The sequence below is a fragment of the Bactrocera neohumeralis genome, chromosome 3 (assembly GCF_024586455.1).
Source record: "Bactrocera neohumeralis isolate Rockhampton chromosome 3, APGP_CSIRO_Bneo_wtdbg2-racon-allhic-juicebox.fasta_v2, whole genome shotgun sequence".
In the NCBI taxonomy this organism is placed as follows: Eukaryota; Metazoa; Arthropoda; class Insecta; order Diptera; family Tephritidae; genus Bactrocera; species Bactrocera neohumeralis.
In genome coordinates, this window is record NC_065920.1 from 55,778,983 (window position 1) to 55,805,592 (window position 26,610).

Consider the following 26,610-nt stretch of genomic DNA (forward strand, 5'->3'; position numbering starts at 1 on the left):
GTAATGTTATCTGTATTTCGGGATGCGAATTGAATAATTTTTATTGACCATCTTAAAAAAGGAGAGACCATTAATAGCTCATATTACATATTGAACCGATTGAGGGACGATATAGTCAAAAAGCATCTGCATTTTATGAAAAAGAAAGTGCTGCTTCACCAAGAAAATGCACGGTGTCAAAAGTCAGTGAAAATGTTGAGAAAAATATATGAATTGGGCTCCAAATTGCTTTAATATCCACCATATTATCTAGATTGTGTAATGAAATGGGTATAGAGAATACTAATTCATGAAAAAAATTCACATTTTTAACATAAAGCCTCAAAAACTATTGATATCTAAAGTAGCTGAAAAAAGTCAAAATATTGTTCAAGTTCAATTGAAACTTCAATATCGCAAAGAAACAATTTGTCTCATAAACTTAAGTTACAACCTCGAAAGCTGTTCAGAAGAAACTTGACAAAAATATAGCCACAAGCAAAGAATTGGTGAGACACACAGTCATATTTTTATGGGCCAAAACTCTCCGAACTCGAATAGATGTATGATATATGTATGTGTAAAATTGATTGTCCATGAAAAATATCGAAAGCATCATAAACGATATAAGCTGCATACAATGGACTATTTGTGGTACAAAGTAAGAAAAGCAAAAAAAAAAAAAATAAGCTACCAAATGTGATTGCAGTAAAAGGACAGAAATTGTATGACAAAAACAGGTCAGAAGAGTTATTGTACTGTTTTTTCATTGGAAAAGCACCGCAGTAGCAAATAAAGCAACATGTTGGAGAAAAATAGAAAGTAGTAAGGTGCAGACTACTGTTGCAATAAACCATTTTCAAGTTTATGGGCTGAAAGTGACGAACGAATGCACACACTTGTTTATACAAGTATGAATTTTCAATCACAAAATTGACTCTTGAAGCAGATGGACAGATAGAGGACATCAATGATTGTCGTCGGATCTTTGAGCTTCGCCAGCCGAAAAGATGGAAACGGAAATACCTAGACGAATGCAGGAATGACCGAATGAAACAATTGGATGAAACGTGACATATGCAATGTATAAAATAATTGATTTTGAGTATATTTGTATGTAGCACGAAACACAGTTTCTTAAGGCATGTCGCAAAGCACGTAGCGTACAAATTTGGCAAAATTTATTTTTTTACGGGAATATTTTCGAATGTTTATGCATGTCTGAACATACTTGATGTATTTTTATGTGGAAAATTTTATTAATGTTATTGCAAGCAATACGTATTATGTTATGGAAAATGTATTTATTCTAAAATAAACAACTTTCGCTTTTTCCAATATTTGTCTTCAGTAATCAAACCTCGAATGGTATATTTATCAAGGTTGTCTGTGGGTAATTTCACGTGAAAATCTACCACACTTAATTATTATGTTACTAATTATTTTTTTCTTGACAGCTAGAAAAGTATGTTTCCAATAGGCAGCGTTCGTGCCAGTTAACAATTGCACACTGAGGTATTTAACGCGAATATTTGAGGTAAAAGTTGTTAAGTAAAGACTTCGAAAAAAATTGTGTAAATAAAAGGTTTCCAGTCCTTTAAATATATCTTAATTATTTTGCGAGCGTTTATCAGGCATTTGATTTTTTAGAAGAAATAAAATGCATATAGTTCTAATTTATGGCCAAGAACTGAGTTTTGTTATTATATGCTTGCCATTATGTTTTGAAAATTATTTTATTAAAATGACCGCCGTGGCTGGCTCAAATATTTTGCAACCAAACGTTCCAATTTTCGACAACTTTTTGAAGTTTTGGCCCCATATATAATACTAGCAATATTCTCTTCCAAGGCAACTTCAAATAACCTTAGACAAATTAGTAAAGCGATGTAAGTGTATGATCTTGGAAGATACGGCGCATGCCCTTGATGAGCTCACATATAGCTTCCCGCAACAAATTGATGACATGTAGCGCCGTCTTGTTGGAACAAAAGAATCCTATAACTTTAAAAAGAAAAAGGCTCTACAGCGTTCCCCATTGACTATAGCTTTATGGCCGGCTTGGATTACGATTCTCTGGTTGATGTTTTGCAGATTAAGCAATTTGCTTAGTGTTGATTTTTGCAAGTTGCAAGAGTACACTGTTCGATTTCAATCGTACTTACCCTTCCCTTATTTTTATACTCTCGCAACAATGTTGCTAACGAGAGTATTATAGTTTTGTTCACATAACGGTTGTTTGTAAGTCCTAAAACTAAAAGAGTCAGATGTAGGGTTATATATACCAAAGTGATCAGGGCGACGAGTAGAGTCGAAATCTGGATGTCTGTCTGTCCGTCCGTCCGTCCGTAAAAGCTGTAACTTGAGTAAAAATTGAGATATCATGATGAAACTTGGTACACGTATTCCTTGGCTCCATAAAAAGGTTAAGTTCGAAGATGGGCAAAATCGGCCCACTGCCACGCCCACAAAATGGTGGAAACCGAAAACCTATGAAGTGTCATAACTAAGCCATAAATAAAGATATTAAAGTGAAATTTGGCACAAAGGATCGCATTAGGGAGGGGCATATTTGGACGCAATTGTTTTGGAAAAGTGGGCGTGGCCCCGCCCCCTACTAAGTTTTTTGTACATATCTCGGAAACTACTATAGCTATGTCAACCAAAGTCTACAGAGTCGTTTTCTTCAGGTATTTCCATATACAGTTCAAAAATGGAAGAAATCGGATAATAACCACGCCCACCTCCCATACAAAGGTTATGTTCAAAATCACTAAAAGTGCGTTAACTGACTAACAAAAAACGTCAGAAACACTAAATTTTACGGAAGAAGTGGCAGAAGGAAGCTGCACCCAGGCTTTTTTTAAAAATTGAAAATGGGCGTGGCGCCGACCACTTATGGACCAAGAACCATATCTCAGGAGCTACTAGACCGATTTCAATGAAATTCGGTATATAATATTTTCTTAACACCCTGATGACATGTTCGAAATATGGGTGAAATCGGTTCACAACCACGCCTTCTTCCAATATAAAGCTATTTTGAATTCCATCTGATGCCTTCTCTGTATAATACGAGTATAAACATTAGGAACCAATGATGATAGCGGAATAAAACTTTACAAAAATACGGTATTTGAAAAATATGTAAATGACGTATTATGAAATCTCGATTATCACTTTACCATGCGAGAGTATAAAATGTTCGGTGACACCCGAACTTAGCCCTTCCTTACTTGTTTTTTATTATCTCTGATGATGTTTTTCGTCTTCTCTTTGGTAGTAGCGTTGTTGCATATGGTGACTCTATTAGTTATTTGAAGGAGCCGACTTCACGGCTTTTGGTGTTTATGTTGATCCTGTTAACTAGTGCTTTACAAAGAACGATAAAAAATGAAAAACTCCTCTTTACCTTACAAGCAAAAAAAAAAAAAAACACAAGTAGAAAAGCGAGTTAAAGTACATATCTGCGAGCTAGCGCGAAACTTTTCGCTCAGTTGACATGGCGGTGTGAAAATTTTCTCATTTCCATTAAAAAAAAACAGCAAATGCGCAAGCATTTTGAAACCGCCGGAGGCATTGCGAGGAAATGCTTAATGTTTTTGTTGAATTTGCAGTGACGCTTGTGGTTTGGGTAAAGCAAAAAAATTCAAACTCAAAATTGAATTTCTGTACGTACATATGTAAATTTTATGTGCATTTCTGTAAAGTTCATTTTTAATGAGTAAAAAATTATTGCACGCTCGATGATAATTTATTTGCCAACAGCAGGGTTGCGTAATTATTCCCACGTTGTCATCACGTTTCCTTTTTCTTTGCCTCTGGTCTTTACTATCTCCCATTGGAATGACTTCGTGCACCGCTGTGCTTAACTTCTTTAGCTGTCACACAATTCGTCAAGTAAAGTAATGCTGCGGTAGCGCAGTATAGCAGCAGGCGGCAAAACTGTCAGGCTTTAACACCACATCTATAACAACAACTAGAATAATGACTGTGGCAAACAAGTATAACTGAAGATGTTATATTCTACTTGGTAGTATGTCAGCTCTGCACCATATGTTGTGTGTTTTTGACTTTTCGTAAATGTCTTCCTGTTGTCACTTATTATTTGATTGTTGAAACTATATGTATGAATGTTGATGAAAAATGTGATATTTTAGAATGTTTTCAAAAAAATAAAAATAAAACAATAACAATATAATATAATAAATAATTTATAATATATTTTATGCCCAAAATAAGATATCTAGCGAATAAAGACTTAAAGGTCACAATTTGATTTGTATATAAATACTTACAAAATAATTTAGGCTAAATGAGTGGGTTCTATGAGTGTCAAGCTGCTTACGAATAAAAAAAGGATCAATTACTCTGAAAGTAGTAAGCTTTAGTATAGAATATTTCCATTAGCAATGGTAAAGCAAATGTATGATTGATGGAGATTTGCTCATAATTTTACTGACTTTCAAATTCCGCCTTTGAGATACCCTCTTCTTTTGCTTTCGATTCCAAAACGTCGATGAAAGTTTTTTGTTGAAATATTACTCATACGCCCTGAAGCATTGAAAACGAAATGTTGATAGTTTAATAACTGATATAAGTATAGGTATAACTTAAATATTATTTATAATATTCCACTGATGTAACGAAGTTACCTTATTGCTTTTTCTGTCTAAATACTGTCGTTCTTGTTGTATGAAAGGACCACTACGATCTATATCGAACGAAGCAATATTTTTATTAATTTATTTATGCAATATTTATATCCGTTTGAAAATTCTAAGTTCTCAACTTAAAAGATAAAAAATAAAAAAGGTCTTAATTAATTTTCAAGCTTTCAAGGCTCTTATACAAATCACTCCTCTTTCCACACTGTGGACTTTCTAATTTAAATTTCGCGCGAAAACTTAAATTTTTTTTCTATGTTGGTAAGTATGACTGTTTACTAAACGCTTGCCTTTCTGAAGTACATAAAGTGAATTTATTCAACAAACTAAACTATAGTGTACGGAATTAAATTTTTGTTTTTTCGAAACCTTCAAAATGCTGGAAGAAGCCTTCGGCGATAATTGTTTGTCGCGAGCATGTGCCTTTCATTGGTACAAATTATTCAAAGAGGGTCAAAACGCGTTTACGACAAACCACATCCAGGACAGCCATCAACATCAACTGATCATCAAGCCGTCAGTCAAATAAAGGAATTAGTACATGAAAATCAACAAAGAAGAGTCAGAGATATTACTGGCATCGTTGGAATATCGGAAAGATCAGTGAAAATCATTTTGAAAGATCATTTATACCTAAGAAAAGCGAAAGCACGATTGATTCCAAAATCACTAAATTTTTCCGAAAAAAAGAGTACCTAGGATCTCATGAGACATATTATTACTGACGATGAGTCTTAAATCTATGCTTACGGCCCGGAAACAGACAATCGATCGACCGAATGTCGTAGAAAAGGTGAGACGGAGTTGAAAAAACCATACCAAAGCAGGTCAAAAATCAATGTTATGTTGACAGTTTTCTTCGATGATCGAGGTGAGGTGCTCTCCGAATTATTTGGACCGGGCAAACTCTCAACAAGAAATACAATTTGAGTGCGTATTGGGTTCAAGGAGGATTACTTTGGCGGGGACGACTTGATTTTTAAGAATAAATTAAGAATTGTAAAATTATGAAAAAAGTCTTACTATATTTTGCCCACATAGTATGTAGTTGATAATCTAATAACGTTATATAATAAGCTTTATAACATTTACAAGTATGTAAAGCGCATCAAATTTTAAAAAATTATAGTCAGATTTAAAAAATTTGCTTAAAAGTTCAAAGTTGATTGTGGTAAGTAAAAATTTGCACGCATTACGTTGATATATTTGCAAACGAAGATGTATTCAAAATTCCGCACGTTTCAGAAATGAGTGGTCCAACTACGTCATATTACTTAGACCATTATAAGTAAACCGCTCGGAAGGCAGTATGTGTAGTAAAATCAAAAAAAACGTTAACTTCGGCTGCACCGAAGGTGATATACCCTTCACAGGTGCATTTCTTTTAGTAACTATGTGTTCAGTTTATATGGAATATATAGTTAACCGATCTGTACAATTTCTTCGGAGATTATATTGTTGCCCTAAAAATAACCTGTGCCAACTTTTGTGAAGATACATTGTCAAATGTGAAAGCTTTCCATACAAGAACTTGATTCCGATTGTTCAGTTTGTATGGCAGCTATATGTTAAACTGGTCCGATATCGGTAGTTCCGACAAATGAGCAGCTTCTTGAAGAGAAAATGACGTTTGCAAAATTTTAAAACGATATCTTAAATACTGAGGGACTAGTTCGTACATATACAGACAGACGGACGGACAGACAGACAGACTCAATCAACTCAGCCCAACATACTGATCATTTATATATATATATATACTTTATAGGGTCTCCGACGCTTCCTTCTGGGTGTTACAAACTCCGTGACAAACTTAATATACCCTGTTCAGGGTACAAAAAGGTCAACCGAGTTAACAATGAATGCACGTACGAAACGCATAAAAAATTTCGTACGAGTCTTTGAAGAGTGTATCTCTTCTTAATATCTGTATTTGTATTACAAATGTATGCGTACTTACACACATATGTATGTATGCCGGTGTGTCTCTGTAAGGGCGTACATGAGTAAAGTGTGTATGCGCCAATAAATTGGTGTCTTAAGTGAGTTTGCCAATAAATTTGCCGCTAGCGCCTTACGTTACAGTTTTCTCTTTTATTGAGAATTGCAAAAGAGCAGAAAATTGTCAGAAAAAGAAAACACAAATTGCGTTTTTGGTACATGCTTGCAAAAAAAAGGCAAACGCAATATTCATCTCAAAGGGGTATTCTGGTCTAGACGCATGAATTTTAGGCATTTTTTAAACTAAGAGAAAAAAAAAAATGAAAAATATTTTTAATAATGTATGAAAATGAAATTTTTTTATTGACAATTTAATAATATAAAAAAAATTTTGTCGAGATACGGGCCGGTGGAATTAAAAAAAACGGTACGTCCTGGTTGACGCGATTTCAACTTTGTAGAGATCTAAAACACAAAAAACAGGAAGATTCTTCATTAGTAAGGACGTCGTTATCGGGTTGATTATTTTCAAAAAAAAAATGAACAACAAAATGGCGTCGACTTGAAAAAGAAAATTTTTTTGACTCGATTTTTTCGACATTTTCGAATTTTTTAGAACTACTTCAAATCAAAGTTTGTAAAAATCCAAGACAGACACGATAGAGCATTGTATAAAGAAGATATATACCAAATTTCAAAGGAATCGGTCAGTAGAACTTGAGATATCATGTCAACCATCTCAAAAACGTAGTTTCGAGAAAAACGCGTATAAGGTTTAGGAGACAATTCTTGTGAACACGGCGCCACGTCACAAATCGGCTGTATCTCCGAAAATAAGTTGAATTTTGAATAATCCTTCCAAGGTCATATTTTTGAAAGTCTAAACTTTCAAAGTATGCAAAAAAAATCGATTTTTTCAAAATCCTATACCAGAATACCCCCTTAAGTAAATACAACAATTTGAAAAAAGTGGAAAGATGGTTATGTAAGCCCATTTTAACGCTTAAATGGGTGTTATTTAGATTTTTGGGAGAATGTTGTGAACAATTCCCTCAATATGCAAGTAGTAATTCATTTTGTTTGTGAAAATAAGAATGTATATATTTATAAAAATGCCTTCAAATACAACACAATGGTCGCAAATTTTATTTCAGCAGATATTTCATCGGAATGTATGCGAACGATGAATGATGGGTAGTTCACAAATTATCGCTTCTTTCAAATTACCGTTTGTATTAATATGTTGCATTTCTCTCTCCTCTGCAAGTGTTCCCCGTATTTTTGTGAAGTTTCTTTGCTAGAAATAAAGTATTTTATTAACAGATTTTAATATCATATATTTTTAAATTTAAATATTCGAGTACAATAGCAGCGGGCGGAGCTCATCAGCACGAGTGGTGCACTAAGGTCCACACCAACCATGGCACTTTACGCCATCTTGCACATATTGCCCATGAACATTGCCGGAAGGTGTATGGCTGCTAAAGTTGCCATCAGACTCAGAGAATCTGGTTTTCTAAAAGAACACATAACTGAACACTCGGAAATCCTCACTCACTTGAATTCAAAACGGATCACTTGGATCATGGAGTCGCCAGCGAGCTGGCGGGAGTGGCTGTGCAAATTTGTATTGACTACTAAGCGTTTTGCTAATCTATAAGTTCGAACAAAGTAGTTCTTCTTTTCTATGGGTTCCCAAAAGACTACATATAGTCGATGTGCGATCTGTGATCAGCCATCCAACCTAACCTAATCTAACCTAGTACAATAGTAACTCAACTTTGACTTCTATTCTTGAAAAATTATCAATCTGCATCAAAATAAGTCCTCAATGTTAAAGTCAAAACTTCAAAAGCTGTAGTAAAAGTATTCTGCAAAAGATTTCTCGATCTTTATAAAAATAATAGGAAGCTATTATATGTCTATTTTGCATAAGCGTTTTTTCCCATTAATTTTTTTATTCCATTTGTTCCATTGAAGAATAAACATTAATGCTTGTTGTCCAATATTCATATCTGGATATCTAAATTCAATCGCTTGCATGCAAGTGGCATGAGACTTAAGGGTAGAACTATTTAAATATGTAGGAAGGTTAGGAGAAAAGCAAGAACAAATTAACAAACAGCTAAACAGGAAAAAATATAACTATATACATATTTTGCCTTTACACCTGTAATCTACAAGATCAGGAATAGAGACTAAAATTGCTTTGAAAGAGTAGAAAATAAAATATTTAAACATATCCTTGTGGAAACCTTAAATATAGCACAAATTTGTTTGCTACCTAAGAAACCCAAATTTCCGAATTTCAGTTACATTCGGAAAGTCGTTTAATTAATGTGAAAGATAAATTTCTCAAATGAAGAAAACAAGTTTTAACATATGTCATTTTTAATTGTATAAAATTTGCATTAAATCTACTGCATACAAAACACTAAATGCTGCTAGGATTTAAAATAAGTACATGATTATTTTCTGCCTTGAACTACTCGTTGATTGCATGTATCAAACAATCTTCCAGTCAAATTGCCACTCACAAATAAAAATTACCACTTGAGTTGAACTACCAATATATATGCAATCTAACTGACAGTTTTTGAACAGCTGCCATTCAAACCAGTCCGAAATGTTTACGATTGCGTGCATAATTTCAAGCAATTGTAGCATACCTTAGGGCGCTTAGGCGCAGGCATTTCAATACATTTTAAATTTAACGTAGTGTTCAAGTGAGAAAAACCTCGTAAAGAGGAATGCAAAGCGCCCTTTGCCAAAATTTTGACAACTGTAGATAAATATAGCATTGTGAAAAAATATTTAAATTTTAGTACAATCTTCAGCGACTTTAAAAAGTTAGTTGTTGAACTTCTCTTATGAAGTGCCAATATTTGAGAATTTATTAACGCTCTAGGCTAGTGGGTGATATATCTACCAAAAATTAACATAAACTTATAGAGAGCCACTGTCAACATATGGCATTTAGCTTTTCGTATTCCGCATTGATTTCTGGTGGCTGAGTGACTAGGATGAGGTGCTTAAGGGGCATATACGCTCCAATAGAAAGTACAAAAAGTAATAGGAAGAATGATATCCTAAAAAACTTCTACGAATTCAGAATTCTTTTCAATTCTGAAGCTGGCAGGAATAAAATCTTTAAATCATCTCAATTTAATGATCTAGTGTCACTCTCAAATCGAACTTTATTGATACTTACCTAAAACAGCCCAATTACTTTTGGTCAGTTTGTTGCAAAAACAAAACCAGTTAACAAAAGTCTCGCAAAAATATATCATTACACTAAAAAATAATTTGCTGCTTTAGCCATTTTAGCCATAAAAAAAGTTCATGAACTGCACTTAAACAACTAATAACCTAACCGCAGAGATGCATAGAAGCATCTGCCAAGTTTTTCTGCAATTTAACTGTCAAACACCTCAACATTCTATTGCACTGCAGCGAAAATTATTTATTAGGCGCTGTTAAGCCATGAGTGAAATTTATATGTGTTTATGTGAGTGTATTGTGTCGTAAATACGTCCAAAAAGGCATTTAATGCAGGAAATAATGACATTGTAAATCGTAAGACGGCAGTCAACATACGCATTCGTACATAAATGGAATCAAAAAGCTGAAAGATGTCAGTCAAAAGATTTACTTCCTTTGGAAAGCTCGCTTTTATGTCTAGACTTTGCGCATGTAAGTATATGTATGTGTTTATTACGAGTGTATGTCACCAACACGGTAGCGTTGGTACATAGGACAGCCCTTACTTTTTTTTGGAGTGCACTTCTACAAAATACTATTAATTGAAAAGTTATTACAGTCATATTTTTAGTTGTTTTATTGTCTCAGGCATATATTTAGATTTAATTTTTTCCTAGTGCATTTCAATGCTCTCTCACACTCACAATAAAACTCTTATGTTCATTTTTAAGTAAAGTCTCAATCTCTCACTCAGTAACTCATTCAGTTATTTACACTCACATAAGCACTGAGTTGAAGAGTACAGTTTATTAACTCGTTCACTTAGCAAATTAGTTCCCTGAGAAAAATATTTATTTTGAGCTGAATTCGAGTTTCGTAGTACACAGTTCCCTTTATTTGCGGCGAAATTCGTTAGTCGCAATCTCATTGAGTATGACACATTCATAGTGATAAACAAAACTGACCTACATTAAGCTAATTTAGTTTAACATAGGCACTTTAATGAGTAGATGTCTCGTATATAAACTCAACAGAGTCTTTACAGAACTGGCATATGCAAACCTTGTCTTACTCCATATACATGTTTAGAATGTTATTTAACGGAAAATGTGAGGGCCTTCGTACTTAGGTGCAGTTTATAAAATTAAGCAGTCCAGTTGGAATGGTAATATATCTCCATGAATGGGAGCATAACTGTAGCAATCTAGAGTTCCATATACCACTTCGAACTATTCATTAACAGTAAGAGCTTTTGTTATTCGGTAGACTTGCAAAGAGTGACAAGGATCTTTCAATGGACACGAATTGTATTCCCGCCAAAAATTTATTTTGTTATTTGTTGGTTTATGAAGCTGAAAGTTATAATTATTCAATTCAAATTCTCTTAAAAATCACAAATTTATCGAAGGAGCCTGTTGAACTTCTTAATATGTACATAAATACTGGATGCTAGAGATAAAGTTACTAAAGTGTAGAATCATGTAATGTGCTTGTTTGACGAGAGAGGACTTTACAATAGTTGGAGAATATTTATGTTGAGCAGAGAAGAGAAGTTTCTCTTCTACAACTTGAGTTGAAGTTTATACTCAGTTATGTCAAAACCTTCTTTACAGTTTTGTTCCAACCGATTTCGAAAATAACACTCATACATTTGGTTACTGCAACATTTACCTTTATACAAAATAGGTTTCGGTTTATATTTGGCTTTGTTAAAAATCTTTACAATCCCTTTGCAAGCTCAAACTGTTAAACCTAAATTAAATTAATTGAAAGTGAATAAAATTGTAGCGTCTTTCAGAATTACTTTCCATATATTTATTTGTGGCTAGAAATGTTAACTCCAATAAAAAATCTGATAAAATTAAGCCATCTTCTGTTCTCTCTGTTTAAATTCAAAACTTTAGCATCTTTCGAAGTTACTTCCTAAAGATTTATATGTTAAAAGTAAACCCTACTCTTATATAAAATCGGTTTATTTTTAACTCACAAAATGTTAAAATTTCTTACAAACTCTCTGCAGGCTCATGTTGATAAGCTTCAAAATTTAAGTGTTTTTCGAATTTTTCTGCATAAATTTAATTATTGCAAGTAACTTTTACTCTTATACAGAAACGATTCAAGTGTAACTCTCTTATTTTAAAAATCTCTATAAACTCTTTTACTGCTCATGCTGTTAACCAGAAAAATTAAAGAATTTCTCTCAACAGATGTAGTTACTTTTAGTTATATTTACCGTTAATTGTTTACTGGAAATTCAGTTAAGGTTTACTTCACTCTCTCCCTAAAAACTGTTGGCAAACCTCATTCTCTTATTTTTCAATATTCATAGACACTTCGAAATTTATCTTCATACATTTACTTATTATAAAGTCGATTTTAGCTGCGCTGCGTCGTTATTTTTATCAAAAATTAAATTCCTTCGGTGTTATTGGCCGATAAGACGACTTCGCCATTGCAATTTGGTCGTATCATCACTGCGTATCGTTTGCAATTGTTTAGTTTTACTTTGGAATTCGGCGTTCATAATTATGTTACTGCCCTGAGTCTTTTCGAAGAACGCGCGCTTAAATAGGTAGTGTGTGTAGTATTTTAGGTTTTAGTTAATTAGTAATAAGAAATTTATCAAAATAAGCAAAATTAAGAAAATAAAGATAAATCAAAGCAATTAAGGAAGGGCTATGTTTGGTTGTAACAGACCACTTTATACTTTGCAGCTTGCGAGCCACAGCCGCTAAAAATCTTTAGGTGTTGGCAATATAGAAAAATATAGCGAAATTGTTAAACTTTATTGTTCAACGAAGTCGTGAATGGATTTCAATCAAAGCGAAAAATATACTAAATTATCCCCAATCGACTTTTATCAATAATAAAGGGCAGTTTGGTTCAATGAGAACATATTTGGAAATTCTCATGGATGACATGGAGCAAAATTAAAAAAAATACGGCATATTTTGCAGTACTACTACGGTAAAGGCAAAAATACATCTCAAGCTCAGTTTATGGACCCGATACAGTTTCCATTTCCACCGCACAACGATGGTTTACACGTTTTCGTTCTGGTGTAGAGGTGGTCGAAGATGCGGAAGGCCTGCCGTCGAAAATTGCGATAAAATCGTTGAATTGGTCGAAAGAGACCGGCATAGTAGCAGCCGTAGCGTCGAGCTGGGCATGAGTCATCAAAAATTCATTTCAATTTCAATAAAAAAAAATCAATAAAAATACCGCAAGATTTTTTGACAACCCATTATTTTATATATGTATATATTAGGGTTTTTTTTTTCAATTATTAAATTTTTCAGTCCATTTAAATGAAGATACTTTGGTAGTGGAGCCTTGCCAGAAGTAACACTAATAGATATAAATGAAGTGAGTTGTGTGTAAACAAAGGGACCAAATTGTAAAAATATATAACCTCCACAAGAGACTACATACTGAAAGATTATGTTTTAGTACAGTTCATTTAATAGTACAGCGTTTTTATCTTCCAGTTAAGCCATTACCGCTAGCGTTCACCTAGTTTGCATGCCATCGCGTATACTTAACAAAGTTAATTTTTCTGCTTTATCTTTAAATTCTAACGGTAGCAACTTCGTAATCACAGTGTTGAAGTTACTCGTAATATTTCACAGAGTGAAATCACACATTTCCACCATTCTAGCATATTTTGTACACACTAAATATATGTATATAGCGTTTGAAGGCAAGACAACAACATTGCATCCACTTCATTTTGGTATTGCTTTGAGCGTTACGTATTTGACCAGCACTGCCATTATCGTTAAGCGTACTTGCGTTGCAAATTTACATATTTAGAAGTTATTGGATGCAAGCCATAGCTGTCGGAGTTGGTTACATGTATTATTGATTGAGTTGTTCATGTTTCCGGCTTTTGCTCGCAGTTCGTGTGGATAGCTGCTGGCAATGCAGCCTGGTTGTTAAGGTTGTATTTATCTGTGTATGAGTTTCACCTGTTCTGATTGAAATGCATCCAGCACAAATTAAATATATATGATGATAGCAACTCATGTGTGCGTATATAAATCGTTTAGTCTGGCACTAACTGGTGATCCAAGCAGATGTACTTTTTTCAATAGCCTGTTTTTAACAGATAACGCATGAGTCGTGTCAAACTGACATATTATATTTGTTCAGTATTGTTTGGTATTTCATCATGGAAAGATTACGCTTGGACAACGTTTACAAATCGTTCAACTTTATTACAAAATTTCTGTAATTTTTTTTGCGCGATCTATGGGATCTTGAAAAGTTCCAAGAGTTCTGACTTGGCGCATTTTACGTCAAGATCTTAAATTAAAACCGTACAAAATATAGCTTGTACAGAAACTGAAGTCGCTCGACCTTTCCAAGCGACATCGCTTCGCTCTATGGGGTCTTGAAAAGTTCCAAGAAGATCCGACGTTTTCGAGCCAAATTTTGTTCAACGATGAGGCTCATTTATGGCTCAATGGGTATGTACACAAACAAAATGTCAGCGATTGAGACGAGAATCAACCTGAACAGTTTCTAGAGCTGACGTTTCATTCGAAAATAAAACGATTTGCCAAGATTTGTAGTAGAAGACTGATATGTCAAAATGACTATCCCGAAAAGTGTGCGATCTTCATTTGCATTCGAAATAGCTATCGTATCGTTCATCGTTTGATTTCAGTGATTATCACGTTCAAGCAATTGTAATTGTTGGCCTGCTTCTCAAAAAGTTGCACACACCGTACCATTCACACTACGCAATGACTCAAATGACGTTGAACCGCGTACATTAATCAATAGCAGCTGAAGGTATAAGCAATCGTCGTTTTTCGGGTGGATTGTGTAAATTCGTCCTAATGCATTAGTTGAGAAAACATCTGGATGTCAATCTACTGGTTGGCCTTGCTTTCTGCGCAACTATTTCTTCGACGATGCATTCCATGTATAATATCAAGGTATTTCCTAATAGAGCAAGTTCTCGCAAACGGTTCACTGACGAAAGTTGAGAAAAACTCGTAAATGTTTATTTTGTTTCGGGCGGTGTTTCCACCGGTTGTACTGTATATTCTCTGGTTTAAAATACACTCTTTGGCCATCCTCTAAATTAACTCCAAGACGCACAAAAGAAAAATGTTCATGAATTGAAAAAGTAAATATCCTCCAAAGCACTTTATTGCAGTTCACGTATCGACCGTATAGTTCAAGACCAATAACCGCCATGTTGCTTCCTTTGGTGACGTACTCACAAACGGTTTTTTTTCGATTTTACCAAACTGCAATTCCTAACATTGATATGAGTTTTGAATAATGGTGAATATAGAACGATCCATGTGTTGTCAACTTCGATAATCACTCTTCTAAACTGAATGCTGAATGTTCTACCATTGTCGTCTGGTGAGCGACGAAGATAGAGTGGATATCTATCATTTCTAGTTTCTTTTCTTTCTCTGGATCACGAATTTCCGCAGAAATCATTTCATCAATTTGATCTGGTGTAACCGCCATGCGCCATCCAAAGAAGAATGTGTGCGTGCGGCAAACTTCTCTTTTGTCACTCAACAAAGTACACCTAGCGTCTAACAGCACCACATAAACGTTGATTGACCGTGATTCATAATTCCGCACGTATGTCATCGCATCCTGGGAATACTCGATCATGTGCCTTGGGCTGCCAATGTATGTTGACGCCAAAAAGAACGCGGAGCGATGTTAGCGCGACCTCTTCGTGGCATCGTAACAAGTTTAATTCTGTAATTAATCACTTTTTGTGAAACACACATAACGTTTTCACAGAATAATTTTCAATAATATTTTTTTTCTTAATAGCCGGAATAAAGAAAGAAAACGACAAATTTGAACGATTCAAATAATTGAAAAACAAAGCAAAAAAATTGAATTTTTTTTGTATAAAAAAAAAGTTACTTTTTTAGAATTGACCAATTTTCCGCCTTTTCCTCATCATAAGCATACAGTTTGTTTAATTTCTAAACCTTCCCCGACCCACAGCGAATAACCTCTGAAAATTTCATTAAGATTATTTCTGCCGTTCTCGAGCATTAGCGTTACTTACAAACAAACATTCATTTGTTTGTATGTGAAAAAGAAAATTCGAAATTTTCTTGCCGTAAAAACCATCCTTCAACCTCCACGAACATTTAGAAAAAAGAATTGGCCAAATTGGTCCAGGCGTTGTTGAGTTATGCGCTTAGCAACACATTTTGCGATTCATTTTTATTTATAAGGTTAAGAAACTCACAAATTCCAATTTAAATTCCTGGGTTTGTTTTACATCTGCCAGGACTAGGTCTCTTTCAAGTTTAAACTAAACACTGACGCCAAGTTCATGGATTGTTTTACAATTTCAGTTGCACACACTAAGAAAGTTACGCTTAATTAGCTTAGAAACCCACTCTGAACTAAAGCTTTTTTCGCACCAGGCCTGTGTGGCTTCAAATATGCAAATAGAGTTGTCTCCCTCAAATATCTCGGCCGGTTCTTAAGCCTTATAAATTTCATTCCATCAGTTGTTTTTCCTTAAGTCATGCAAGTTTTTTACTTCCTTCAGCTCAAGCGCTCTCTCTTCCTGTTACAAATCTCAATGGAAATTGGTGTCAGATAAATAACGAGCTCACTGTCAGTGTCAATGTTTACAGCATCCCAACAAAATACGTGGTGGGACTTGTGGAAGTTGCTCGTGGCTAAAACTTATGAAAATCTTATTTTCCTTAGATACCTGAAATTTGAAATGATGTCATCATTAATTCATTGATTAAAAAAAAGCTGTAATAAATCATAAATTTTTGTACGTAATTGTTGTAGATATTTGAAATTATATTGACAATTTCAAAGTTACTTTGCTTGTATATGAAATAATTACTTTTACCTGAGTTAAGTATAATTACCTAAAAGTTCAGAATTTGTAAGAAAATTTAAACATTTAAAAAAATATATATATATTTTATTTGATTTGTTAACTATTTTCATTTATTAATTTTATTATTCCGATTCATAATTAAATGTGAACTATTACCTGTGTATAATGTTAATTAAATGTCGCAATATTAATAGGTTTTACTTCATATGCATAATATATTTAAAATTTATTAATTCACTGAAACTAACTGGAAGAAAATGAAAGTGTGCTACCGCAACGGTTGCAATTTTGATGACAAAAATTTTATATACAAAAAGCGGAAACCAACATATTTAATTAACAGTAAACGATAGACCTCAGCGCAGGAACATACGCATTTATATTAGTGTTCATATTTATGTATGTCGGATCACAAAAGTAGATATCAATTTTGTTTAGAAAATATATTCGAAACATCGATAGTGAAATTCATTTGATTAGAATATACCTAGCGCGCTTGGAAATCAGCTCGCTACCATTAATAGGTACAACGATTGAATGAACTGTAATCGCTTCAAATGAAGACGAGGGTGCTCCATTTGTAGGGTTGTAATTGACTGTGACCGTTGCGTATGAGCAACATTGCTGATGAAATTGGCTAGGTGTAACTTTATATTTACAAAATATACATATACGCTACATAAAACTATATGGTTTGAAAATATTATTGCGAAGCTGATTAGTTCATTCACTTATCTTGAGCACTTTTTCCCGACAGCCCCAACGGTCACCGGGAAAAAATAGTAAGACTTTTTAATTTGAATTTCGGGCGAAAACCCATTCGTCGCAATTTTTTTTTCTAGGTTGGCTTGACTGTCACCGTCATCTGTACATTGCCTGATGGATTACTTCCAGAATGGCCATCAAAGTCAACTGCTGATCAACACGTCAATAAAATAAAGGAATTGGCGATTGAGAATCGACGATTAAAAGTTAGGTATCTCAAGTATCGTTAAAATTTCGGAGGGATTAGTGAAAACTATTTTTAAGGACCATATGTGCTTAAGAAGAATGAAAGTCCGTGAAACAATGCTTTCCAAGTACCAGAATGTCATGAAATGAATTATTACTGGCGATAAGTTATGGATCTATTCTTACGATCTGGAAACAGACGATCAATCGGCCGAATATCGTGGCAAAAGTGGTCCGAAATCGAAAAAACGACGTAAAAATAAAAATCAAGGATTATGTTGACATTAATTTTTCGATTATCGAAAATGTGTGGTGCACTTCTTGAATTCGATTCCCGACACCTAAACACTAGAAAGGCGTTATTTGCGTCATTTGCGGGAAGTTATTCGTAAAAAGAGGCCGCAATTACAGCCGACAACTTTTGGTTATTGCCCAATGCATACTGCACTGATTTTTTGTGAGTTTTTCGCCAAATTTTCAACCAATATCGTGCAACCATCGTATTCGCCTTATTTAAGTCCGTTCGACTTTTGACTATTCAGTAAATACACCCCACCATCCTTGGAAAACCGTTTTGAGTCAAGTGAAGAGATTAAACGAGAACCTCTACGCGCATTGTTGAAATGCCGTCACCAAGATCACGAGCATAAATTTCCGGCCTCAAATAGTCGGTTATCACGGCAAGATAACAGTCGCTATTGTCGTTTACGTTCTCACTGGCATTATTTTTGAGGAAATGGCAGCTCTTTAATCTCTTGAGGTTGCTTTTTGTCCTAAATGCAACTAGTTTGCTTGTTTACATACCCATTGAGCCAGAAATGGACCTCATCGCTAAACAAAATTTGGCTCAAAAACGTCGGATCTTCTTGGAAGTTTTCAAGGGCTCTTAGAATGAAGCGATTTTGTTTGGGAAGGTCGACTGGCTACTCTGCTTGCACAAGCTGTATTTTGTACGCTTTGAATTTATGATCTCGACGCAAAATGCGCCAAGTCGTTCCATACGTCAGTCTGAGTTTCTGCGAACGACGCCGAATCGACTCTCCACCGTCTCCACGGTCTTCGAGTACACTCTCAGCTACGGCTGCTATGTTTTCTTCACTGCATGCTGGACGCGGTCTATTCGGTCGAATATTATCCAACAATGAATTTTGGGTCACAAGTTTTGTGATCGTGTTTCGAAGTAGGCTCACTAGGCCGTTTATGTTGACCATAAGTTGAGCGATATTTGTAAAACACAGTCTTTACAGAACGTAAATTTTCCTAATAAAGTTGAATGATTTCTGAACGTTGTTCGGACGTGAGTCTTTCCGTGATGAAATGCCACACAATACTGACCAAAAATAAAAGTACAGTTTGACATGACTTACGCGTGATCTGTAAAAAACAACGTTGTTGCAAAAAGTACATCTATTTGGATTATCCGTTACTTACATTTTTAGGCTGCAACCAATTTTTCTGGCATAATCCTTTATCAGTTTCAGAATTTTCACACAATTTTCTCTTAGTGGAGCCATTTTATTTCTCCACACGCCGTTATAACTAAATATATGTATGCAAGCCATATGCACTCACTCTCAGTGCACGTATTTGATTTGCTTGCTTAAAGTTTTGCAGTTTTAACTCCAGCAAAAGGTGTTACTATAATGGCAAAATCAGAAGTGTGTTTAGACGCTTTGGGGCATGCTTACTTGGCTTGCATTCATCTATGTACAGGGTGGCTCAAAACTAATCCTCCTATCAGAAGATGCTATAAATTTTGCAATTGACCTCTAATGTCAATTTTGTTTTGACATTTGTGTAGTAAACACATGCGAAATACACGTAAATAAACAATAATACGATACACTGCGTGCCACAACCGATATGTTGAATATGCATTTCCCGGGCGCCTAATCTCCCGTTTTGTCGATTTGCACTAGCCAGCAAGATCGCCTGATTAGACCGCTCCAGACTTCTTTTTGTGGGGCTTTCGCGGGTTTATGTCAACAAACCTCAGACTCTTGCAGCTCTTAAAGACAATATCCGTCAATAATGCGAGAATCTATCGCCGGAAGTTTTGGCCAAAGTGATGGAAAATGCCATAAAAAGGGCTGAAATGACAATCTACTGTGACGGCGGCCATTTAGGTGATATCATATTCTCGACTTGATGCAAAAAAATTTAAAAGACCAAATAAAAATAATCCATAAAGCAGAATCAAAGTTTTTCATTTTTTAAAAAAGTTTTTCAATTTCCAAAAAACATCGAAAGGTTATTTTTGCGCCACCTGTTATATAAAAATCAAATTTGTTGCTTACCTCAATTGCCAAGGCAACAACAGCAATGAACGAAAATAGAGCAATGAGGATACTAAAAGCATCAGTTTTACACATGCGGAAGGTTGGATCTGTGCATATGCTTCACTTGATTGTGTATGGTAACTTTTTGTTTTGTTTTTTTTGTTTTTTTCATAACAAGACAACCTAGCCGCCTTGCATTCGGATAGTGAGTCCCAACGTTCACCACTATATGTATATATTAGGTTGTCGGCTATGTATAAAGCGCTACAAAGCTCGTATCTGACAATACTAAAAGTTTTTGAAAGGTCTTACATAACCTACAAAACGACGCTATGCATAATTAGTTTAGATATTGCGTTCAAAATTTATAGACGTATAAACATGGAGTTCACTAACGCCGAAATAATAATAAATTTTTCCTTCGTTAAAGGCAAGTCCGCTAGAGAAACGTTCCGTCAGATTAATGGTGTTTTAGGAGATGGTACTCTATCACTTCGAACTGCGGAGGAATGGTTTCCACGATTCAGAGCGGGTGAAAACGACACCATGGATAAGCCAGCCGGCGGAAGACCTGTTACGACGAATACCGAACAAATCATGGAAAACATCGAAATAGACTGGCATGTGGCATCTCGTGATATCAAAAGATGGGAGTTAGTCACCAAACCATTTTAAACCATCTGCAGAAGGCTGGATACACAAAAATTTGACGCAAACAAACCTTCTGGACCGAATCAACGCCTGCGATATGCTGCTGAAACGGAACGAATTCGACCCAATTGAAGCGGATGGTGACTGGCGACGAAAAATGGATCACACACGACAATATCAAGCAAAAAATGGTCGTGGCCGAAGGCCGGTGAATCGTCTCAAACAGTGGCCAAGCCGGGATTGATGGCCAGAAAGGTTTTGCTGTGTGTTTTGTGGGATTGAAAGGGAATCATTCACTATGAGCTGCTCCCATATGGCCAGACGCTTAATTCTACCATCTACTGCGAACAACTGGACCGCTTGAAGCAGGCGATCGACCAGAAGCGTCCAAAATTGGCCAACAGGAAGGGTGTAGTGTTCCACCAGGACAACGCCAGACCACACACTTCGTTGATGACTCGTCAGAAGCTACGGGAGCTCGGATGGAAGATTTTATCGCATCCACCTTATAGCTCGGACAAAGCGCCAAGTGATTACTCCGTGTTCCTGTGCCCTTGTTGGACGCGTACAACCGCTGAAGCACAGCTTATATGTATATATAAAATTACCTGGGTTTCGATCCTCTGGTTTTCGTTTTACATCGTAAGGTATTTTCCTGGCTTTGATTCTTGCAAGCAGTAAGAGTATAAAATGTTCGAACTAAACCCTTTCTTATTTTTTTTATATACTACATACCTAAGAAAGGTACCTCGGATTTTGTATCTTTGTTATATGGAGGCTGGGTCAAGCTTTCGACCAATTTATTCATTTTAGGCACACGCACAAACACACGCTGTTATCAATAAAACACGGTCGCTTATTTTCATTGAGATATGTAACTTACATGTTGTTGACTGATATATGCAGTATGAAGTCACCGGAAATTAAAAAATCTTTACATTAGTTATATGCGTGCTCAAGGAAGTATTGACCCGACTCAACCAATTTTTGATACACAGAGATACTATCATGAGGAGAGGATTATTTCTGTATTTCAATTATACTATATATCTCACACCTACATAACTTAGATAAGAACTTTGTTTTTGTTTTACTTAAGCATGTATATAGATTTTATGAAGATTTTAAATATATACTATAATTAGTCATTGAGCCGAAGGTCATTAGTGCTCCTTTTTTTCTGTAAAAAAATAATTGTATTATTTTTTTTCACATTTATTAAATAAATAAATAAATAAATAATCTCACACATTGACCGATATTTTCAGTCAAAGACAGCTATAGACACTAAGCTCCGCATATTCGGTACATAGGGACTTGAACAGTTTTAGTTGGAAAAAGGAATTATTTTTGCAAAGTTTTATCTTGTTAAAACAATCGCTTCTTGATTTGTGTACTTGAAAGTGAAAGTTTTAAATGGAGTTTAAAATTGAGCTTTATGGAAAGTAGCCCCGGTTGTAGACCGATTTGACCTATTTTCGCACTGTGGCATAGGAATATGAAGTCTTAAATTTGGTTGAAATCGGTCAGGCGAGTCCCGATATAGACGATTTCACCTAAAAGTGGCCGGAAACACACCCTTGCCATGCCATACCATCTCGGGTGTAAAATTGTATGCCTCTGGCGTATTTGGTTATTGATTTATCGCAATTTTGATAGGTCTGAACATTACTGTTACATGCGTAGTGGTCGGGGTTATCTTCCAATTTCATCCATTTTTTCCGTGTCGATAAAGTCTGAATATGTTTATTAAACCAAATAAAAAGCAGATCCATTAACGGACTCGTCCTTACTGTTTTTGAGGAATACATCTACTACGTTTTATCAAGATATCTTAATTTTTACTCAAGTTACAGCTTGCGCAGACAGACAAACACTCGAAATTTAACTCGTTCCGTCATCCCAATAATTTACCCTATATCTGTTTCGATTAGTTTTATGTGACACGTACAACCGTTAGGTGAACAAAACTATTATACTCTATAGACACATGTCTATATGCTCTCCTTTGTAACTTATTCGTTTGCTCGCTATGATTGCGATATATTCATATTTATAAATTAGCCACTTTGTGTATAAGGGCACTCACACGCTCATATTCTCAACACTCAATACTGGAATAAATACTGGAATAAATTGTGTCGCATAAAATTTCAAGGGCAATTACACTAAGTACTTGAATCGCACTTGTTGCGCGTTGATACTTCATGGAGAGTGAAAACCATAATACAAGAATGTGTATATTCTAAGCTAAATATACATATGTATGTTTGTAACAATAATTGGTTATTTTTTATGTCAACTTAAACTAGAATGTATGGCAAAATCATTTACTCCATAAAACATATGTGAAAAGAAAGTTCAAGGCTTTTGATTCGCATACAATATACAGTTTAACTTTTATCTTCTTTTGTTGCCATGTCTGGCATTTTTGTTGACCATTTGTAATGTTTTCTGGTCGTCTGTGTTGTCTGTACTCGACGCAAATATCTTGCTCTGCACACAAATATAGACATAAGTCAGTCTATAATTGGCTTTTGTTTGGGAATGACTTGACCGTGCTTGCAAAAAAGACTTGACGAGAGTCCATTTTATTCTGAATGAAAGGCTGCGTTTACTTGTATTTGCACTTTACCGGTGTTTATATTTAGTTGCGACAATCTTCAGCAACATTTTTCATTCCGAAGTCCGTTTTTGCCTTTGTTTCGTGCTTTTACACATGTTTCTTGTTTTGTAATTTGATGAAAATTTAATTTTTTTTATTTGGATAACTATTGTGTAAGTATGTATTTTTTATAGCTAAAGAACATTGTATACAAAGCAATAATTTCAAAAAGTTGAAAGTCGGTTCTACACTGTGTATAATATAAAATAATAAATTAATTAATTATGCACTTGTTAAAAAGTTCAGAGGTGCGAAAGAAACCACTTTAAGGCTTGAAAAAAATTAATGTCATAATTTCTTTTATAAAAACAATTCACTAATAGGTGAGGCGATATTCAACCCAGTAACGCGTGTTGTCTCTCAAAAAATTTTTACATTGGCTTGAGACATGCTCTTTCATACAAGTAGATTTACATACATACATACATCGATGATGTCGACTAATTTTACTAATTTCCTTTCTCTAACATTCTCATTATTTTTATTCATTGATCCGATATCCATTTGATGCTCATGCGCGTGCAACAACTACCTAAACTACGCTCCTACCAACACGGTCTGATCTCTTATTACGTATGATGTATGTATATGCGTAATTTGGGCCGATACTCTTTTGGTGACGATGCATTTGACGCAATTATTTGATTTTTTATGGCCTGATTGGTTTCAATTTATTTCTACTTGTTGGCCTTGACTGTTTATGATTAATATTAGGAAAACGCAATGAACCATAATTTGCGAACAACATTGCATTTGGATATTCAACTAGTTCCCTTAGCCTCCATATATCTTATATGCTATATAGGTATGTATGTATATGTTTTAATTTCCGGTTGACTTTATACCATATCCATAGGTCAATATATAAGAAATCTTCATGAAATTCAAAAGAATCTCTTTGAGTAATAGTGTATTGTCTTTTCTGTGATTATAAATAAAACGTGAAATTATCTGCTAACCAAAGTCTTCTTTCAAAACATTCATTGATTAAAGCGATGTGTGGGATGTGGCGCCGACTTGTTGAAACCAAATCTTGCTGAGACCATGAGCTTCAATTTTAGGTATCTAATAGTCGGTTATCATGGCACGATAATGGTCGCCATTGACGGTTACGTTGTCAGCGGCATCATTTATGAAGAAATATGAACCGTTGATTCCACCGATGCAAAACCTACAACAAATCGTTTGTTTTTTCTCGATGAAGTGGCAGATCTTGAATCACTTTACATTGCTCTTCGTGTCAAATAAGGTAAGTTTGCTTGTTTACATACCCGTTGAGCCAGCAATGGGCCTCATTGCTGATCAAAATTTGACTCAAAAACCGTCTGATCTTCTTGGTACTTTTTTTCACTTGGGAAAGTTTAGCGGTCTCAGTTCTCGCGTTAAAATAAACCAGTTTAGTGAAAGCAACAACAAATGTACATAATTGTTACAATTACGACAATAATAAAACAAATGCGCCAAACGACGCATTAAATATTATAACAATTGCAAAAAGTTTAAAATATTCGCGCAACGAGGCATACCTATCGGCGCATTATTAACGTCACACCAAAATTACTCATATAAATTTCCCCGAAATTCCAACAATAAAATCGGGTAGCATAATTGCTTTTGAGCAAAGCAGAACGCTAACGATGCGCGCCAAGGCGAGTGAAAACAACAAGAAAAGCGAAAATAACAAAAACGTCAAATATTAGTAGCAGTACCAAAACAAAGCAAATAATACAAATAAAACGATAAGGTAAAATACCAAAATTCTTTGTTTTTATTACCACAACTTGTGTTAACTGCTTCTGTTCGTTGGCTAGCGGGGATGGAGATTCTGGTGGTAGTTTACTGCTGCTTGCCCACTGCACGCATATGATATCACAGCCTTCATCTTTACAATAGTGGCAACCACTGGCAGTTTGAAGAATATTTTTGATGGTGACGCTTGTGGTATGCCAGAAGAGTCTGAAGAGCGCGATTATATCGCCCATCATTTTGTTAAGTTAATTTACACACAATTAATACCAAAATTATTCCTTGGTCTTAATAAATTCCCTCTGAGGGGAACAATTTAAATTCCGCGAAGGTGCTGTATATTTCTATACCACTTTTATAGCTTGTTCAACCTTACAGGATGGAAGCCGATATGACAATGACCAGCTAGAACCGTCGCAACCAGAAATAGGCTCTAGCTTTACTGACGGCAAAGAGCTCACTCGACCTTTTGCTATCGATCGTGGGCAAAAGGATTTGGCGACAGCGAAAGAACTAATCATATCCCAGCCCTAGCCAAGCTTCCGCGACGTCCAGCTATCTAGTAGTAGTACCGATGCGTTCCAATTCAACTGATTGTGAGGCTAGGAAACCTTTCAATGCAAACTCGCTAGCTTTGTTATCGAAGCAGATTTCACTCCATAGAAGTAAATCTGCCACTACCCTAATGGCAGCAACTGAACTTGATGGATAATTGCGAAGAATATACCCATCCATCAAACTTCCGCCCAAATTTTTTCCAATCCATAAAGAAGCACACTGTCGTTTCCTCCAGCGGCTCCCTTCCATATATGTAGGCAGTGAAAAGCCAGAGTTTATATTTGGTGACTCCATTATTCAAAAGCTCCGATATGATGTCAAAGGGTTCTAAGATTATCGAATGTTCAAACACATGTTTATTTAGAATCCCAGATCCACTGAGTCTAAAAGCAATTTTTTCCGTACACCTTCCGAATATACATCCATATCTTTGGACGCCTTATGGTATTAAGTCTGGTATGCATATTTTTTAAGAACAACTATCATCATAATTAACAGTTTCACAAACCGAAGCGGGTCTTCGCTGGCTCTAGAATTACGTCACACTTTCCCTGTGTTTGTTGATTCCTCTGATTACGTTTCAAAATTTTGGTCTTGTATTCTGAATAAGTGCAGCAGTAGAATTTGTCTCATAAACTCAGTAATCGGTAAACTCAAAATGTATAATTTATTTTTCGTTACCCATAGATTGTTTAAAAATCTATTATCATAGTACTGCCGACGATTCTGTTTAAAGGAAAATGTGAGAAAGTTAATAGTCATTTCAGTTCTTAGGACACCTTAACACATGCAAGCCACATGCACTCTCTGCTTTACTGCTCAGTTGTTGCTTGATGTTGCACAACTTTTAACTGCAGAAGTGTGTTTGGATGCTTTAGTGGATGGCCATGCCTTGCTTGTATTCCTTAATGTATATGCAAATCAATTTTATTGCCTGCCTCAACTGCCAAAACAACCTCAGCAGGGAATGAAAATAGAGCAACGAGGATACTAAGAGCATGATTCTTTACTGAAAAGAAAGATTGAATCTTTGCATATGCTTCACTTGAGTGTATATGGTAAATTTTGTTTTGTCATGCATACAGATGGTGAACCCCAACACTCTCCACT